The sequence below is a fragment of the Micromys minutus genome, assembly GCF_963924665.1.
Source record: "Micromys minutus genome assembly, chromosome: 18".
NCBI classification, from domain to species: domain Eukaryota; kingdom Metazoa; phylum Chordata; class Mammalia; order Rodentia; family Muridae; genus Micromys; species Micromys minutus.
In genome coordinates this window covers 18,134,786-18,152,250 of record NC_137953.1, presented here as the reverse complement: position 1 = coordinate 18,152,250, position 17,465 = coordinate 18,134,786, and the positions used below count along the sequence as shown (strand labels likewise).

Below are 17,465 nucleotides of genomic sequence, written 5' to 3'. Positions count from 1 at the left end.
TCTGATTGCCACCGCTTCATGAATGTCACTCTCCCAGCTTCTATTTCTACGTTATTTAAAAAATAAGTTTCTTCTTTTGGTGAAATTGATTTAGTGAGAAAGGCTCTTAATGTTTGCTTGAACGACTTGTTGGTCATTTATTCAGGCATAGAATTCTGGGTTGGCCCTACTTAACATGACTTTGTGCTGTCTCTTTAAATAACAAGTGAGCTGACAGCCTGTCGTTTGCTTTTACTGTTTTGCTTTGGTTTTGTTTTTTGGTTTTGTTTTTTTTTTTCAACAAGGCATATGTAAGTGGAATAAGGTTGGTTTTCTTCGGGGACTGTTAAATTACTGTTTTCCTTTACTGCAATTAAGATGAACATTGGCTACGAGGCATCCCATTTCTGTTTGAGAAACTTCCATCAACCAAGCAATTCATTCCTCTTTAACGTCCAGGAAAACCTTTATGTATACAAATACATGAAAATATCTCCAGTGTGCCAGACTCTTATACAAATGCGCATGTATACATATGCAGACACATGTATGGTGTGTATCCTTCTATGTGTATGCATATGTAACATGTATGCATGCCTGTAAGGGTGTATTTGATGTTACAGAGGGTAACTAGTCACTTAGAGAAAGATTATTGGTGAGAATTCAAAAGTGTTTTGTGACCCTCCTATCTCTGTCCCAACCTTCGATGTCATATTAGATTTACTGTCTAGATGCAAGTTCTTTCTGAAGTTGAGTTTAATATGCTGCTTGCTGATTTTTGCTCTCTGTACTTCTGGGAGTTGGACTTTTACAGGACTGACAAGCACTCCACTCATTTTCAGCCCAAAATTTAAGTGTCTTTTTTTTTTCCTAAGAATTTATTTTTGTCATTTTCATGTGTGTGTGTGTGTGTGTCTGTGTGTGTGTGTGTTTGTCCTTTCTGAAGGTTCTAAAGAACTCTATCTCTGCTTTTCTCAACTCCACTGCTTCAGACATCCTGTGTGTCATGGTTTGTGGTTACAGCTTTCTGTTCTTTTCTTCTTCTTGCTGCACATATTTTTCTTCTTGATGTGTCTCCATCTGCACTGTTTCCTACCTGAAAGATGCCAAGCACTGAGTTATGGCCTGCCATTGTATTGTATGAGCTCACGTAAATTTGATTAAGTCTACGCAGACCCTATTTCCAAACAAGGTCACATTCAATACTGAGTGAAGGCTAGATTTCAACATATCTTATGTCCGTTACCCCTGTGTGTATTGTATATGGTATACTGTATATATTTTGGTGTGTGTATGTGTGATATGACTGTGTGGTGAAGTTGTGTGTGTATGTGTGTATGTGTGTGAGTCTGTGTATAATTACTGTATTTCAGTGTACATGTTTATATGGTATTTGAGTAGAATGTGTATATATGGGATGATATGGTACATGTGTATGGTACATGTACGGTGTGTGTTGTGCTATATATGCAGTATATATTTTGGTGTGTGTGTATGTGCATGATATGAGTGTATATATTGTGTGGAGTATGAGTGTTCCAAATTATAGTGTGTGTCTGTGGATGTGTGTAGGTGATATATGTATGAAGTGTAGTGTATGTGTGCATGGGCTGTGTATGTACTGTGCGTTGTGAGTGGTTGTGGTGTATGGGTGCATGTATGGTATAGGGTATGTGTATGGGATGTGTTTGTATGATCTTTGGTGTGTGTGGGGGGTGTATGCTCTTTGTTATTTTTTCAACAGTGTCTCTTGTTGATTCTGAATCTTGTTTTTTTGGTTAGTCAGGTGAGCTAGCTAGTCAGTGCCTAGATTCTGCCTGCACCTGCCTCTCAGTGCTGGAATTATATGCATGGCTGTACTCAGCTCTTTCATGTAAGTTTTGGGGATTTCCAACCAGGCTTGAATATCAAGTCCTCTCACCCACTGAGCCATATTCTCAAAATACTTTAAACCCTAATAGCTGGTGTACCCTTTAATTTTCCTATTTTAAAACAAGAAAATTATTGTTAACATGTATCACATTCTTTTTTTTTTTTTTTTTTTTTTTTTTTTTTTTTTTTTTGTCATTCTTAAATGTAAAACCTACTTTAACTGTGACCATTGCAATACCCAGGATAAGCTACTTCCCAAACATAGAAATGACCCATCCTAGAAGAAAAGACTAAATAGAATTAAACTTCAGATAAGTAATGCTAATGCAGCGAATAAAATGACAAACTTGAGAATTCGAGAAATGCAATAAAATTGAACTAGAATTAATACATTAGGTTGTATTTGATTACAGTGACATATTTATCTGCCATTTTGGACGTCTGCTATGTTTCTGTGTCAAGATTATGTAGCAGGGATATGCTGTTTTCAAGACTGTCATTGTGCTGAACTCTTTATTCCACGCCTTTATCTCCAGTCCCAGGCTTAGGATAAGATGCAGGCTGCCTGGTAGCTGCAGCCCTAAGAATGAAATGCCCCCTTTCACACAATGCAGCTGGCCCAAGTCCCAAGAATTGATTTTGCTCTGTAGCACAAGATGAAGGGCTTCAGTGCATGAAGTTATTATTTCCCTAAAATCAATCTATTTTAGCCTACACCGTGGGAACCTGAGAGGAACAAAGGCCTCGCAGCTTGGATGGCTGCTTTCCTGGGAACCAGCGCTTGGTGGAAGGTCGTGAATAGTAGCAGTGTGAGGCTAGTAATAATGGTAAACGAAGGCAAGGCTGTGATAGCGTGAACGCTGGGAAGAGATAAGCTAAGAAAAAAGTGCATTGTTTTGTTTTGTTTTCTTTAGGGAAAAGAAAGAATTAGGGGTAAATGGAGAAGCTGGTCGGAGAAGCAAGGCCATTGATGGAAGGCTTGGTCCCACCCTGAACAACTCAGTTTATATTGTAACGCTGCAAGATAAATCTTAGTGTTTAGACACCTCACAAGTCCTCCATAGGGTGAGGTTGAAAGGTGGTCTCACCATGGCTTCAGCAACCGCACATCTCCTACTTTACTACAGACTTTTCTTTTCTTTCTTTTCCTTTCCTTTTTTCTTTTCTCTTTTTTCTTTTCCTTTCCCTCCCCTCCCCTCCTTTCCCCTCCTCTTCCTTCCTCATCTTTCCCTCCTTCCCTCCTTCCTTCCTTCTTTCCTTCCTTCCTTCCTTCCTTCCTTCCTTCCTTCCTTCCCTTCCTCCCTCCCTCCCTCCCTTCCCTCCTCCCTCCCTTCCTCCCTCCCTCCCTTCCTTCCTCCCTCCCTTCCTCCCTCCCTCCTTTCTTTCCTTCCTTTCCTTTTTTGATTCTTTCTTCTTTATAACCCTGTATTTGAATTGTCCATCTCAGCTTCTTAATGGCTCATCCCATCACACAAAAACATTAGACATTAAGTAAATAAGATGACAAAAAAATACAATGAGGAATTGATAGGAGGTAAAACTGTATGTGAAATTTTAACATAAGATTAATAATAATAAGCCCTAAAACCAGTTTTCATTTTGGGGGAGAGGATATTGGACTAGCACAGTTTACTTGCAGATTGCAAGCAAGCAAAGGTGAGGTCATCAAGTAGGAAAGTAGGCGGCTGAGAAAATTTTACAAATCATCATTAAAATTTTTCAGTTGCCAATTTGTAATTTTTAAAACAGGCTTCATTTCCCAAGAGTCCAGCTTGATAATGCAGTGTGGGTAGGGAGATGGTAGGGCAAAGAGTTTCTATTATTCTGTATTATAATTTGCTAACAAATATTTGGGCTTTACTTTAATGAAAATTGTTATATTCAAAGAGGCGAAGTTGTTCGTGCTGAAAGTGTCCAGCATATGTACAGGAGAAGCGAGGTGTTGAGTGTTACATAAAGCCAGTACAAGTGAGAGGATGTAGTATTGATTTTATTTCTACAGATGAAGCCTAAAAGGAACTGTAAGCTAGAGTAAAAGCACTCTGTTTCTATAATTAAAATATAAGATGTAGTCCTCCTTTTCAGCACTTTCTCTAAAAAATAAAAAAAAAAAAATGTTTTTCACCCGCCCCTCAGAAAAAAAGATTTTACTTGAGCAAAGAATAATTAAAGAATTAAGCCACACTCTGAACCAAACAGGGTTTCCCTGCATCAGCTGATGGAAAATGAATGCAGAACCCCACCCCTCCCATCCCCCACCCCTGAAGAAGAACTCAAGAGCAGGGCAGTGCTAAGTAATATTAGAGTTTGTAAAAGCAGTAAATACACGTGGCGTGTTTTTATTAGAGGCAGAAAGCTAACTATAATTGCTTTATATAAATTGATTTCTATTTTCCATTGAGAATGGATCCAACTGCAACCATCCAGTAATCCCTGTGACCAAGGTAGTCTGACTCTTGTTTTTTTCCCAACTTTACTTTATTTGCATACTGTATGCACCTCTGTGCCTGAAATGCATCATCTGAAATTTTTATTCTCTTATCAGATTTATGGCTTTGACAAACCAAGATTGGTTCATAAAACTACTGCAGCAGGTTTAGAAGGTTTTTTTTTTTTTTAAAAAAAAAAAACTTTAAAAAAGCTTACATCAGTTTATCTACTATGTGACATAATTATTTATAGGGTCTTCACCCTATATCTTTGAGTAAAAAACTTTACAGACACAGGACACACAAGGTAGTCACCTTCTCATTTCAGGATTCCAGTACAGTTAATCCCTCCAAAAGCTCAGCTCTGTTTCTGTTCTGAATGAATAACACAGTTCTTTAGATAAATTGTCATGACCAATTTGACTGGAAATTCACTTGTCAAAATCACTTAATTTCCAATTCATAATGTTTCTAGTGAGTGGTGACTTACCATCAAATTCTGCTTTGAAAGGATTTCCCAACTTCTGTTGATTTGAGGTTGGCAGTTTTATGAAAACTACCAGTTTCTGAGTTGGAGTTTGGAAACTGCCAAGCCCAGTGGCAGAACCATGGAGTGTCAGAATCCTTACCACAAATCTAAAATTTCAAGACAAGTAGCAGAACAACAACAACAGCACGAACTCTTTGTTGATAACAAAATGAACATAGTTAAGGATCAAATGAGAGTACTTTGGCTCTGTTGGGTCCTGGGAACCTCTTGCTTCTCTGGTATCTGGTACTTTCTAGTGGCTATTCCTGGTTCCCCTTCCCCCACTACTACTCACTTCTATTCAATTTCCAGACCCTCTGAACTTCTCCTCTCTATCCTCCCAAATCGGACCCTGCACCTCTTTATCCTCGCCCTTCTCTCACTCTCCTAGATCCTTCCCTCCCTCTACTTCCCGAAATTATTTTGTTCCTCCTTCGAAGTAAGATTGAAGCATCCATCCATTGGTTTTTCTTCTTCTGGGGCTTCAATATAGTCTGTTAGTTGTATTGTGAGTATTCTGACCTTTTATTGGGGGGAGGGGCTAAAATCCACTTACCAGTGAGTAGATACATTGTGTGTTCTTTGTGACTGAATTACCTCACTCAGAATATTTTCTAGTTCCATCCATTTGCCTCAGAATTTCATGAAGTCATTGTTTCTAATAGCTGAGTAGTACTCCATTGTGTATTTCTGTATCTATCCCTCTTTGAAGGACATCTGGGTTTTTTCCAGCTTTTGGCTATTATAAATAAGGCTGCTATGAACATGGTGGAGCATGTGTCCTGGTTATATGTTGGAACATCTTTTGGGTATATGCCCAGGAGTGTTATAGCTGGGTCCTCAGGTAAAACTATTTTCAATTTTCTGAGGAATATCCAGACTGATTTCCAAAGTGGTTGTACCAGCTTGCAATCTCACCAACAATGGAGAAGTGTTCCACTTTCTCTCCATCCCTGCCAGCATCTGAGTTTTTGATCTTAGCTATTCTGGCTGGAGTAGGGTGGAATCTCCGGGTTATTTTGATCTGCATTTTCCTGATAACTAAGGATGTTGAACATTTCTTTAGGTACTTTTTAACCATTCAAGATTTCTCTGTTGAGAATTCCTTGTTTAGCTCTGTACTCCATCTTTTAATAGGATTATTTGATCATTTTGATGTGTTCTTGAATTTGGTTTTTGAGAATTTTATTGAGTGTTTTTGGATCGATATTCATGCAAAAAATTAGTCTTTGTTGGGTCTTTGTGTATTTTAGGTATATGTGTAATTGTGGCTTCATAGAAGGAATTGGGTAGTGTTTCTTCTGTTTCTATTTTATGAAATAGTTTGGAGAGTATTAGTATTAAGTCTTCTATGAAGGTCTGATAGATTTTGGTACTAAACCCATTTGTTTTTTTGGGTTTTTTTTTTTCTGTTGGGAGACTTTTTGTGTCTTTTTCTATTTCTTTAGGGGTTATGGGACTGTTTAGATGTTTTATCTTATCCTGATTTAACTTTGTTACCTGGTATCTGTCTAGAAAATGGTCCATTTCATCCAGGCTTTCCAGTTTTGTTGAGTATATGCTTTTGGAGTAGGATCTGATGATTTTTAAAATTTGTTCAGTTTCTTTTTTTTCCCTTACAACTTTATTTTTAAAAAAAACAGAGATACATGTACAGGTTTTTAAAGGCATTTTGGCATAAAACTATATGAATATATTTTTGTTAGTACTTGATTTTTTAAGGTTTGATAGTATGCATTGAAATTTTATTAGTTTCAATAAGCATAAAGTACATGTAAAACAAAAGGTAAGATGGAAATAGTCAAAGTTTTCTTGGTGTGCATAGATTAAACATAATTATTTTTAAATACCAAAAATGGCCACAAGGCTATCTTCTTAGCTCCTGAGTTATTAATGATTTAAGGTCTAGGTGTACGCCCTTCTGAGAGGGTGCTATACACTTATTGGGTTTTTTTTGTTTGTTTGTTTGTTTTTGTTTTTTTTTTTTTTTTTGACCTTTCTTTTTTTGAGCTTCATATGATCTGTGAGTTGTTTCTTAGGTATTCAGAGCTTTCTGGGACTAGTATCCAATTATCAGTGACTGCATATTATGTCTGTTCTTTTGATTTCTTCAGTTTCTGTTGTCATGTTTCCCTTTTCATTTCTAATTTTGTTTATTTGAATACTGTCTCTGTACCCTCTGGTTAGTCTGGCTAAGGGTTTATTTATCTTGTAGATTTTCTCAAAGAACCAGCTCCTGGTTTTGTTGATTCTTTGTATAGTTCTTTTTTGTTTCTACTTGGTTGATTTTAGCCCTGAGTTTAATTATTTCCAGCCATCTACCTCTCTTGGGTACATTTGCCTCTTTTTTGTTCTAGAGCTTTCAGGTGTGCTGTCAAGGTGCTAGTGTATGTCTTCTCCATTTTCTTTTTAGAGGCACTCAGGGCTATGAGTTTTCTTCTTATCACTGCTTTCATTTGTTCCATAAGTTTGGGTATGTTGTGCCTTAATTTTTGTTATATTATAAAAAGTCCTTAATTTTTTTTTTCTTTATTTCTTCCTTGACCAAGTTATCATTGAGTAGAGTGTTGTTTAGCTTCCATGTGTATGTGGGTTTTTTGTTGTTTTTGTTGTTATTAAAGACCACCCTTAGTCCATGGTGATCTGATATGATGCATAGGATAATTTCCATCTTTTTTTATCTGTTGAGGCCTGTTTTGTGACTGATTATATGGTCAGTTTTGGAGAAGGTATCATGAAGTTCTGAAAATAAGGTATATTCTTTTGTTTTAGGATGAAATGTTCCATAGATGTTTTTGAATTCATTTGGTTCATAACTTCTGTTAGTTTCACTGTGTCTCTCTTTAGTTTCTATTTCCATGTTTTGTTCATTGATGGGAGTGAAGTGTTGAAGTCTCCCACTATTTCCTTTTCTTCTTAAATTCTACTTTATTTGGTAAAATTCAGAAGCTAACAACCAATTCACAGCTTCCACCTCCTTCTTTGTGAAGAAGGGAGTTCCCTGAGACAAAAAGGCTGTGTCTTGGGAATTATCCATCATCCAAGGTTTCCACGCTGGCAGCCCATAGCCTGACAGCCCTCAGACTGATGTTCTCAGAGGCAAGAGAAGAAAGCAATAGGAAGCTCTCAAGACAATTAAAGACTCTCTACGCTCTTCCCCCTACCTTGACCTCTCGACACCTACAACCTACATAAAACAGTATAGGACAAAGTATGAGAATGTGATATCACATACAGGTGCACAGAGCTGCTTCTTGGCCAAAAGTGACAACTGTCCTCCCTAGAAGGGGTCAACTGGCAACACCATTCAAGGCTTGGTAGTCCAAGGAGATGGGTGGTAAAAATCCAGGGAGAAAATATTCCACAGTCCTCCCCAAAACATAGTCAGGTTGTCATAGAAATATCCCCACTATGCTGGTACCAATTTGTATTAGTTAGGGTATCTATGCCTGCACAAGCATCATGACCAAAAAAGAAGTTGGGGAGGAAAGGGTTTATTCAGCTTACACTTCCACATTGCTGTTCATCACCAGAGGAAGTCAGGACTGGAACCCAAGCAGATCAGGAAGCAGGAACTGATGCAGAGGCCATGGAGGGATGTTATTTACTGGCTTGCTTTATCTATTTTGCTCAGCTTGCTTTCTTATAGAACCCAGGTCTACCAGCCCAGGGATGGCACCACCCACAATGGGCTGGTCCCTCCCCCCTTGATCACTAGTTGAGAAAATGCTTACGGCTGGATCTCATGGAGGCATTTCCTCAACTGAGGCTCCTTTCTCTGTGGTAACTCCAGCTTGTGTCAAGTTGACACAAAACCTGCCAGTACAGTGTCTTAAAAATTTCCACTGCAGAGCTCTGTCAACCATCATGGTTGGTTTATTCCTGGGTTTTATGAATGTGATTCATTCTTCTGATCTTTGTTGGTTAGTTCATTACTGGTTTGTAAGAAAGAAGCTGATTTTCATGTTAACTCTGTATCATGCTACTTTGCTGGGAAAATCATTTGATAGTTCTAGGAGTTCCTATGGGTCCTAGAAGTATGTGACTAGGTTTTTTCCAAACAGGGATAGTTTGACTTTCGTATTTCTGTCCCTTTTATTTATCTCTATTGCCTTATTCTTCTAGTTAAAACTATAAACATTCTCTTGGCTGAAGGTGGAGAAAGGAAGTACAGGATCTCAGTACAGATTTAGATGATATGCCCTAAGGTTTGCTTTCAGAAATTTCAAATTTACTAAATGTTGGCTATAACCTCAAAACATCCACATGTGCAAAACAATTTTAACAGGAATCCAGTTTTATAAGAAATATTCACATAACTAGAAAAAAAAAGACATTAAGATGTATCACTGACCAATTACATTAGCATCAAGAACCAGTGACCAACAGAGAAGTGTAGGCACTGCCATACCTGCAGCTCCAGGGCTTGTGGGGTGTTTATTCTTGCCCTCATACCCCCTCTGTCCAGCCGCCAAGATCAGTGCCAGGCATCTCATGGGCACCACAGTCACGCAGCTGCTCGTCACCAGGATAGCTGGAATGGCCTTAGTCATGAGGCTTTTAGATTCATTTCAAGAAGGATTTATATATCAGAAGCAATCAAAAGTGTAGTTGTTGGTATTGATTTGGGTACTACTGACTGCTGTGTGGCCATTTGGAAGACAAACAAGCAAAGGTCCTGGAGAAAGCTGAAGGTTCCAAAACTACCCTTTCTGTGGTTGCCTTTACAGCAGATGGGGAACGACATGTTGGTATGCCAGCAAAACATCAAGCTGTCACCAACCCAAACAATACCTTCTATGCTACTAAGGGATGACCCTGAAGTACAGAAAGACACTAAGAATGTTCCCTTTAAAATTGTCTGTGCCTCTAATAGTGATGCCTGGGTTGAGGCTCATGGAAAACTCTATTCTCCAAGTCAGACTGGAGCATTTGTGTTGATGAAGATGAAGGAGACTGCAGAAAATTACTTGGGCCACACTGCAAAAAATGCTGTAATCACAGTGCCTGCTTATTTCAGTGACTCACAGCGACAGGCCACTAAGGATGCTGGCCAGATATCTGGGCTAAATGGGCATCAAGTGATCAATGAACCCACAGCTGCTGCTCTGGCTGATGGTCTGGACAAATCTGAAAATAAAGTGATTGCTGTGTAAGATTTAGGTGGTGGAGCCTAATCTAATTTCTGTTGTGGAAATTCAAAAAGGAGTGTTTGAGGTAAAATCTACCAATGGGGACACTATCTTAGGAGGTGAAGACTTTGACCAAGCTTTGTTATGCCACATTGTCAGGGAGTTCCAAAGGGAGATAGGGGTTGATTTGACAAAAGACAACACGGCACTTCAGAGGGCTCGGGAAGCTGCTGAGATGGCTGAGTGTGAACTCTCCTCATCTGTGCAGAATGACATCAACTTGCCGTACCAAAGCATTTGAAAATGAAGCTGACTCGAGCTCAGTTTGAAGGCATTGTCACAGATCTAATCAAGAAAGACCAGAAAGCTTTGCAGGATGCAGAAGTCAGCAAGAGTGACATAGGAGAAGTGATTCTGGTTGGAGGCATGACAAGGATGCCCAAGGTTCAGCAGACTGTACAAGATCTTTATGGTAGATCCCTGAGTAAAGCTGTTAATCCTGATGAGGCTGTAGCTATTGGAGCTGCCGTCCAGGGAGGCATGTTGGCTGGTGATGTTACCGATATGCTACTCCTGGATGTCACTCCCCTCTCTCTGGGTATTGAGACACTGGGAAGTGTCCTTACCAAACTTATTAACAGGAACACCACTATTCCAACCCCCAAAAAAGTCTACTGCTGCTGATGGACAAACTCAAGTAGAGACTAAAGTGTGTCGGGGGAAAGGGAGATGGTTGGAGACAACACACTTCTAGGACAGTTCACTTTGATTGGAATCCCTCCAGCCCCTCGTGGAGTGCCTCAGATTGAAGTTATATTTGACACTGATGCCAATGGGATTGTGCACACTTCTGCCAAGGATAAAGGGACAAGATGTGAGCAGCAGATTTTAATCCAGCCTTCTGGTGGATTAGGCAAAGATAACATTGAAGATATGGTTAAAAATGCAGAGAAGGGTGCTGAGGAAGACCTGAGAAAGAAGTTGTGTGTTGAAGTAGTTAATGTGGCTAAAGAATTATTCATGACACAGAAACCAAGATGGAAGAATTCAAGGACCAGTTGCCTGCTGATGAGTGCAGCAAGCTAAAGGAAGAGATTTCAAAAAAGAGAGAACTTCTTGCTCTAAAGAATAGCGAAACAGGAGAAAACATTAGGCAGGCAGCATCTTCCCTTCAGCAGGCATCATTGAAACTCTTTGAAATGGCATATAAAAAGATGGCATCAGAAAGGGGAAGGTTCTTCAAGTGCTGGCACTGGGGAACAGAAGGAGGATCAGAAGGAAGAGAAACAGTGATAGTGACAGTGTATTATGGAGACAGAAGGACGACATACTATGAAGCTTGGGAGTAAAGGGACTTCCTTAGCAGAGAAGGGGCAAACTTCAGTCTTTTTACTGTATTTTTGCAGTATTTTATATATAATTCCCTTAATATATAAATTCAGTGACAATAGCTAACTCATTTAATGGGTAATAAAGTCAGCAATAGCAGGTTCATACTGTTCTGTAACTAGCCTGTTATTTCCAGCTGCATGTAAAGGGGTGGGATGGGGCTGTGTGCCGATCATTATTAAAGTGAATCTGGTTTGTGCTGAAGTGGCAATGTTTTCAAGACAGGAAGCCCATTTCACACGCAGTGGAGGTATCCTGTCATGGACCTTGAATTGAAATTATATGCAGATGCTTGTCGGCCAAGAGCACTGCTATAAAGAATAACTTGTGTGCACAAGGAGCACTTCAGCCGATACCTTGCAAAACTAAACTACCTGTGCCATGGTCTATAGGTACAGAAGTTAGGTCAACAGATAACAGCTGTGTTAGCCATAGCTTAAAGTGATACTTGAGGGTGATATAAGCCCCTCATGGGCCTAACTAAGACATACTTCTTGCTATCTTCTTGGCCAATGTCTGGCATCTATATTCTTGATGATTGTTCCATTTTGGATTTTTTAAAAAATAAAATTCTGAAAGCCTTAAAAAAAAGAAAAGAGAGAAAGGAAACAGTGACCAAGTGAAGAGATCACACAGAACAGGAAAAATTTTCCAGCTATATATCAGACAAAGAGGGATATGTTAGATAGTAATAACTACAGATTTTTAACATACATACATACATACACACATACATACATACTCACACACACACACACAGAGCAAGCAAGAAAGAAAGAAAGAAAGAAAGAAAGAAAGAAAGAAAGGGAGGAAGGAAGGAAGGAAGGAAGGAAGGAAGAAGGGAGGGAAGGAAAGAATAAATTATTTAAATCATCCAAGCAATAAATGGACTAATGAAACAACAGACAGCCACCAAAAGAAAAAATACAAAAAAAAAAAATCAATAAATACTTGAAAAGGTAACATTATTTCCTCTCAGCGAAATGCAAGTTAAGGCTGCTTTGAGGTTTCATCTCATCCCACTCAGGATGGTTATCATCAAAAAAGCAAATGCTGGTGAGAATGTAGGGCAAGAGAAACCTTTATTTACTGCTTATATGAATTTAAACATTTTCAGTCTCTAATGAAATCAGTGTAGAATCAGCTCTTTAAAACAATAAAACTAGAATTACCATGTGACCCAGTCACTTCTGGGTATACACACTGAGAACTCTAAACCACAGAGATACTTGCACTGTCAGGAACCAATCAGTTTGAATGCTCATCAGCATAGGAATGAGTAAAGGGACTCAAGCTACAACACTATCATTCTTATTAAGCAGCAGTCATGTAAACTAAAATCATAATATTTACAGGGAAATAGTCATATCTGAAAATTATTATGCTGAGTATAATAAGGCAGATACAGCATCTAGATTGTGTGTGAGCATCTTTAAATGTGTGTACATTTGTAGGTCGCAAAACCAGAAGAGAGACCATAAAAAGGGTGTAAGAGACCTTAAAGAAGATGAAAAATAGGAAGAGCAATAGAGCACGTATAATGGGAAATAGAGGAGGTCAATGGCAGGAAAGGGGATGAGATGGGAGGAGGCATAGCAGAGAACAATGGGAAAAATAAGAATAAAGAATAATGTTACATGTGTAAAGACATCATGGGGAAAGTCCTTACTTTGTATGCTACCCAAAAAATATTCATTAATAAAAGAAAAAAATCTGTGGGTTGGGTGTAGGCCTCGGAAATCTGATGCCCCCTGGTAGGAAATGTCTGCTAGCAGACTTGATTTTGTATGTTTCTCTGGCTTCTCAGATGTCCAGGTGACCTGTTCTGATTCCCTTCCCTCAGAGGTATTTTTTTCACTTCCCCTTTGCACCTGTATATAACGACAAACCTTAGCCTTCTCTCCAGCAAGCAATGTGTTAAGGACATGAAAGTCCTTCCAGGCTAAGTTCTTCATGCCGCTAAAAAGCAGTAATATGAATAATTATTTCTCTAATTTAGGAGAGCCTCATCTACCACATGGTGCAAATTGGCTTCTGTTTCTGTTTCCTCAGCCAGTTCCTTGCTTAAATGGGGCCTAGAGCAGCACTTTCCGAAGAATCTCTCTGGAGAGACACAGTGGTACTATCTGATAACCTTGAATATATTATAGACACACTTGCATTCCTGATGTATAAATCTCTGTTCAGATGTATGATTCTCATTGGTGTTAAAGTTTAATTTTACCATCTGTCTGAGAGATTGTTTGATTAAAGACAGAAATAGAAAGATGCAGTTTCAGAAAAACAGGGTCAGTTTTACCCCCCCTTTTTTTTTTTAACTAGTTTTGGGAATTTAGACAACTTTCCCATCATATTATCTAAAGAAGGGTTAATTTTATCTTAGGAACAGTGAGTATGAGGATGCAAACTTAAATCATGCTATAAAGAAAGATTTGTTTTATCATCCTATATAACCATTAAGGTATGCTACTGCATGGGAAGTGTGGTAATTGCCATTTTGCAGTTAAGCAAACAGGTGAGAGGAAAATGCCCATGACATGCAGATAGTGTGGGAATTTTGCACATAGAACCTGGTTTCAAGAATATTCAATGAAAGTCACGCAACGGTAAAATGGAAAGATACTGTCTTGGTTAGGGTTTTATTGATGTGAACAGACACCATGACCAAAGTAACTCTTATAAGGAGAACATTTAATCGGGGCTGACTTACAGGTTCAGAGGTTCAGTCCATTATCATCCAGGGAGGAGCATGACATCATCCAGGCAGACATGGTACAGCTGGAGCTGAGAGTTCTACATCTTCATCTGAAAGCTGCTAACAGAATACTGAATTCCAGGAAGCTAGGATGAGGGTCTTAAAGCCCACACCCACAGTGACACACCTACTCCAACAGGACCACACCTTCTAATAGTACCACTCCCTGGGCTGAGCATATCCAAGCCATCAGTTACCAAAGAGTATGAAATAAAAGAACATGCCTTTTAATACTTTTTGAAACTCAAAGGTGTGTGTTTAAAGCAAGGGCTTTGTGATTAGGGCTGCTTCAGTCTGTGTGTCCTTTGAGTGTTGCTTAGCACTGGGATTCTTCATAATCCTCTCTGTAGTCAACACAGTCAGTGGGCCTCAGGAAGCTTTTGAGCAGTGCATGGAACATTAGGTGAAGTTATATATCTTCTTATAACAAGCTCAGTTTAACTTGGGTTAATAAGTAAACTTACAAAATCCAAGTTTGATTTAACTTGTATTAACAATATTATTGTCACACTCGATTCTAAAGAAGGAGATTCTAATTCTTGTCTTAAATTCTCGTTATAGTATCTGTTTTCTACACATTTTCCAAGCCGGGGGAAGTGGGTGGTGGAGGGATTCTTCACAGGATCCTGGCAGCTTGTTTGCATGACAGCTGTTTTCCCATGGAAGATTCCAGTCATCTGGTCAGGCATGGTCAGAAAAGCCCCCTCATAACTTGCCAGTGTAAATGAACTCTTTGTAATTGCTGCCTCTATTGGGTTGTCCAATGGAGATGCTTCACAAGCAATTTCACTCAAATTAGAAAGCATGATGGGCACTTTATGAGTGTACATCATTTTTATAACCCTCTTTCTTGTGAGCCTGAAAGAGAAAAATGCTCATTCCATTCCAGAAAAGTGGAGTTCACAGTTTTTGTTGTGTTTTGTGTTTTGATGATAGCTCTCGGCTGTTTCCAGCCCCCCTTCTGACTTGCCTGTAACACTGGCTTAGACATTTCTCAGGAGAAGGTGTGTCAGAATACAGAATTGATCAGAGCAGCATCAGTTCCTGATTCCTAGCACCTCCCTGCAGCGCATCCAATCTATGAGGCCTTTAGGAGAAATGCTTCCTTTGATAATTTATCCTCAAGAATGAGCATATGGAAACTTCATTAATTAAACTAAGCCAAAGAGACATCTCCCACCCAACCTATCTCTTTGTGTGCTATCTGTGATGTGGGGAAAGTAGATGACATTTGGCTGATTTCTATAGCCCTAACATTGTAGGGGGTGTCTGTTGCGGTAATTATTAAAAAGTGATGATCTGTTGTTATTCGCACCCAGGTCTCACTCTGTGGGAGCAGCCCTAGTGTGAAGCCCAGCACCCAGATGCTATCACAGGAACCACAATCTGCCTGCTCCACTTGGCTCCCTTCCCAGGCAGTTCACTCCGCCCTCTCTCGACTGTCACTCTTTTAGTCTGGAACTTTGGCTACAGGTTCCCAAGTGAGTGGAGCCACAGGCCACCACACTGAAACCACTCCCCTGACTGCTCCTCTACCATCAGAGAACTTAGCTCACATTCTCCACAGCCCAGTAAAAACATGATTCACAACCATCAACATATCAAACAGGTATATTTGTTAAATTCACAAACCCTCTACACAATAAACTTACAACCAATAGACAAAGACATAAATTGCCCATCTACATAAGATAAACTCGACTCATAAAAAGTCTTAAAAGTAATCATGACAACCTCATCAAGCTAGAGATGAGCCTAGAGTAACATACTTGTCAGCATCCATCCTTTCATCAGTCCCTGAATCTCTGCCTCCTCTTCTGTTCCTCCAGCCTCTTTCCCCACCCACCTCTCCACTGTCTAATCATGTATCAATTTAACATAAACCTACAGGTGTTATTTATCAATGTATCACACACATTGTGAATTAGAACACCACAAGATTTATTATCGTAGTTCAAGAGACCAAAACTTTAGTATCGCAGTGAAATAAAGGAACAAACAAAATGGCGTTCTCTCTGGAAACTCTAGAGACCTAGTTTCTGACTTGACCAGATGCCAGCAGCTACCAGTATTCCTGCCTTATAATTGCCTTTCTCCATCATCAAGGCCTACAGAGCAGTTCATTCAAATACCCTCTACTCTCCTCAGCTTTTTATTCTTGTATCATCTCTCACTCTAACACTCTTCTCTCCAGACGTGGTAAAAGCCTCTCATGGTATCATTGAAATAACTCAGATATTTCAGAATTGTCTCCCTACCTCAAGATCTTAGTCATAGCCACAGAGCCACTCATGCAATGCAGTGAAGGATTTCAGAAACCAGAATGATGTCTGAAAAATTAGAATTGATGTATAAGAAAATTACATGGGTCATTGTTTGGTAAAATTGTCATTGCTGCTGCTTTTACACACACACACACACACACACACACACACACAACACAAACACATGTTTGTGTTTGTGCAAACTCATACATACATTTTTTTCTTTTAATAAACTTCCACTTGACAGTTCAAACTTCTTACATTGAAAAAAAGAGACAGGGGTATACAATTGTTTATCAAGGAAAATCACCAAAATTTCATATTTTCTTCTAAGATAATGCCAAATTCTTGGGACTTAAAATTATTTTCAGTGGTCTATTTTTATACAAGTAGAGAACCCTCAGGCTTCCTCAAGCATAGGAGCAGATCAGGCAACTTGACATGGCAGATCTAAGCATCAGAGTTCTTTGTAATCTGTAGCCTACAACACTATCCTAACCTGAGGCTACCTCTCTGTTCCTTGGATCTTTCTCCAAGGCAGTCTCAGTTGTGTTTGGAGCTAAGCCTGAGCTAACTGTTATGCATAGTGTCCTACCTGCTGTTTATACCTTGTCCTTCTCAGAGAAGAAGTGGGGAGGCCCTCCCCTAACCATATGTAACATATGGTTACCGACTCCTCAGAGCAATGCTTGTTTATCCTCCATGTGATAAATGCCCCTGAAAATTCAATAGCCTTTGCTAATGCTTCTCTCTTACCTCCTTCACCTTAAGATTAAGGATTACTAGTAATTTCTTTTCTACAGTTTTTTGCCTTCCCTTCTCAGGAATTAGTATAGACTCCTATTGCTTGCACATAGTCATTACAGTGATAAAATTAAAAATCAGTAAAAATGAATAGTTTAAAGCAGTTGGGGGAGGGGAGTCCCAAAACCAGAGAAGGGGAGGAATCCCACCCTCTGGAATAATCAATAGGTGAAGAACTTTAAGTTGTTGATTGACAGGGATACTTAAATGGAGTCCATTTGACCCATGAGAGGTGGAGACATGTTGGTTCCCTTTTTAAGGTTACAAAAGGAGATAAATTTTAGACATTTAAGCTTTAACATTGTTTGTAAT

At 39.2% G+C, this 17,465-nt stretch overlaps 1 pseudogene across 1 annotated transcript in view; it reads left to right on the top strand.

Annotated features, from left to right (window-relative positions):
- LOC308432418 (stress-70 protein, mitochondrial-like) overlaps positions 1–11,289 on the top strand; it is a 38,479-nt pseudogene extending 27,190 nt beyond the window's left edge. Inside the window, exon 3 of the transcript in view lies at positions 9,278–11,289. The product of the transcript in view is annotated as a stress-70 protein, mitochondrial-like (transcript). The remainder of the gene's footprint in view (positions 1–9,277) is intronic.
- Positions 11,290–17,465: the final 6,176 nt, after the last annotated feature.